The 2,500-nt window shown below is 41.2% G+C and overlaps 1 protein-coding gene across 1 annotated transcript in view; it reads left to right on the top strand.

Annotated features, from left to right (window-relative positions):
- Positions 1-2,300: 2,300 nt before the first annotated feature.
- fbxo42 (F-box protein 42) overlaps positions 2,301-2,500 on the top strand; it is a 19,991-nt gene continuing 19,791 nt past the window's right edge. The window contains exon 1 of the mRNA XM_079891107.1: positions 2,301-2,473. The gene's annotated coding sequence lies outside the window, so the exon portion shown is untranslated. The remainder of the gene's footprint in view (positions 2,474-2,500) is intronic.

Below are 2,500 nucleotides of genomic sequence, written 5' to 3' on the forward strand. Positions count from 1 at the left end.
CCGAACGAGCCCAGAACTGAGACACACACACACACACACACACACACACACTGAAAACACACACTCACTGTCCGAACGAGCCCAGAACTGAGACACACACACACACACACACACACACACTGAAAACACACACTCGCTGTCTGAACGAGCCCAGAACTGAGACACACACTCACACACACACTGAAAACACACACTCGCTGTCCGAACGAACCGATAACTGAGTCAGGAGTCGAGTTCAGGAACCGATTCACTGGAATGAATCAAATGAGATTGGGCCGTTTAGAATGAACTGACTCTCTAGAATGAATCGGATTTCCAAACTTACAGTTGTGATCGAAATTATTCAACCCTCATTGCAAATCAGGTTTACTGGCAAAATGTACAGACTTTAAGCTGTTTGCAATGAACAAATCAAACAAAAGTAGCTGAAATAGCTCAACACAACAGATGTCTCAGTGGTTTCCCCAAATTCACCTGAAAAAGCAACTTTTAAAGGGTCCTATAATGTAATGATGTAAAATAAGTCTCTGATGTCACCAGTGTGTGTGTGTGTGTGTGTGTGTCAGGTTTTAGCTCAAAATAGCATATTAAAATTGTTACTTTTTGAGGGTGAGCAAAAACGTGCTGTTTTTGTGTGTGTGTCCCTTTAAAGGAGAACTCCGGTCAATTTTAACATTGAGCTCATTTTTTTGTACATTTGGAGTGCTGTCAATACAGAGAACAACTACACAAATCGGTGTTGCCTACACCGTGTTATCCTCTTTTTAAAATTTGCTCCCTGTTGACTTCAATGGAAGTGCACAGAAAATGTGAGTGATTCCTTCAGAGTGAACACGGGTGAATCTGACTGCAGTAGATGTGAAAGATATGGATAAAAATGATGTTATTTCAGCCAGCGCTCATACCTGTGTTTACATCCTGTTTTTGGCTGAAGTCCAAAGTAATCGATTGCCGAGTTCACGCGCGTGATCATAGGTATTAAACCTATGCGCGTGAACTCGACAATCGATTACTTTGGACTTCAGCCGAAAACAGGAAGTAAATACAGGTATGAGCGCTGGCTTAAATAACATCATTTTTATCCATTTCTTTCACATCTACTGCAGTCAGATTCACTCGTGTTCACTCTGAAGGAATCACTCACATGACCTGTGCACTTGTAATGACACATCAAGGATGTTAAGAGGCTAAAAGCAGGTTTAAAACTTGCCCCATTGAAGTCAACAGGGTGCAAATTTTAAAAATAGAATAACTCGGTGTAGGCAACACCGATTTGTGTAGTTGTTCTCTGTATTGACAGCACTCCAAATGTACAAAAAAATGAGCTCAATGTTAAAATTGACCGGAGTTCTCCTTTAAATGCAAATGAGCTGCTGCTCCCGGCACAGTGGGCGGAGCTTCAACAGCTTGTATGAGAGACTCGAGAAGAAGTGATGACATGTAGAAGCAACAGGACATTTCTGAACGGTTAGTTGATGAAGTTATGAAGCTGATGTGTAGATAATTATCTTCTAGTCACTGATTAGCATATTCTGTCATAATAATCTATAAATCGCGTTCCCGGGGGGCGGGGCCTTATGTAAATATTAGGGTTAGTGATGTCACTAACCCGGGAGGAATGTGTTGTAGTCCTTAAACAGTGATTTCTGTAAAAGCAAATATCTCCCTTTGCTCTGAGCTTTGAGTGCTGTAACTTTGCAGATGTTGTTTATGCTCAAACAGCAACATTACACACTAACTAAAGTTAGAGAAGTCAAATCATCATCAACCAGCCCTTTAACAGTAAGAGTACAAACGTTGATGGTTTTAATACAGTGCCAATCGTTCAGGTGCGAGCCGTCGACATCTCCTACGTGAAATAAAATCATATGTTTTTTTACATATACATTTTATACACTTGAGGATATTTTGCAGTTTCGTTTATTTAACAGATCATTTTCCAAAGGAAAACGTTTTCTTTTTTTTATGCATAAAACAACAAAACAATACATCATACACTTTGGAGCCAGGGGAGCAAAGAAAAAACATAAAAAATAAAATAAAACAAACAAACAAAAACACATTCACACAAATACAAGACCTTTATCATTCAAATGAAAAGTCTTAATAGCTTCTCCATTCTCCAAAGGAAAACGGGATAATTTTATTATCATACTATGTATGTAATTGTACTTGACAGTATTTCATACAATAATTACTTAGAAATGCTCAAAATAGAGTAAAAATAAATGATGTACTTATTTCAGAGAAACAGCGGGCGCGCCCTAACGTAGCGCCCCCCTCCCCCCCGCGCGCGCGCGCACGCTCCGAGACGCGTGACGTGTGTGCGTGCGCGCTCCCGTGCGGAGGGAAGATGGCGGATGTTTGGAGTGAGGAGGTTCAAGAGAGCAGCTGATAAAGAGAAACACAAACAACAGCAGAAACACAGAAGCAGCGCGCGGGCGAGAGTCACAACCGAGCGTCACGCACACAGGTAAAGCCTCGCGCGTCAGCCTCGCGA

The sequence above is a fragment of the Squalius cephalus genome (genome assembly GCF_949319135.1).
Source record: "Squalius cephalus genome assembly, chromosome: 13".
NCBI classification, from domain to species: domain Eukaryota; kingdom Metazoa; phylum Chordata; class Actinopteri; order Cypriniformes; family Leuciscidae; genus Squalius; species Squalius cephalus.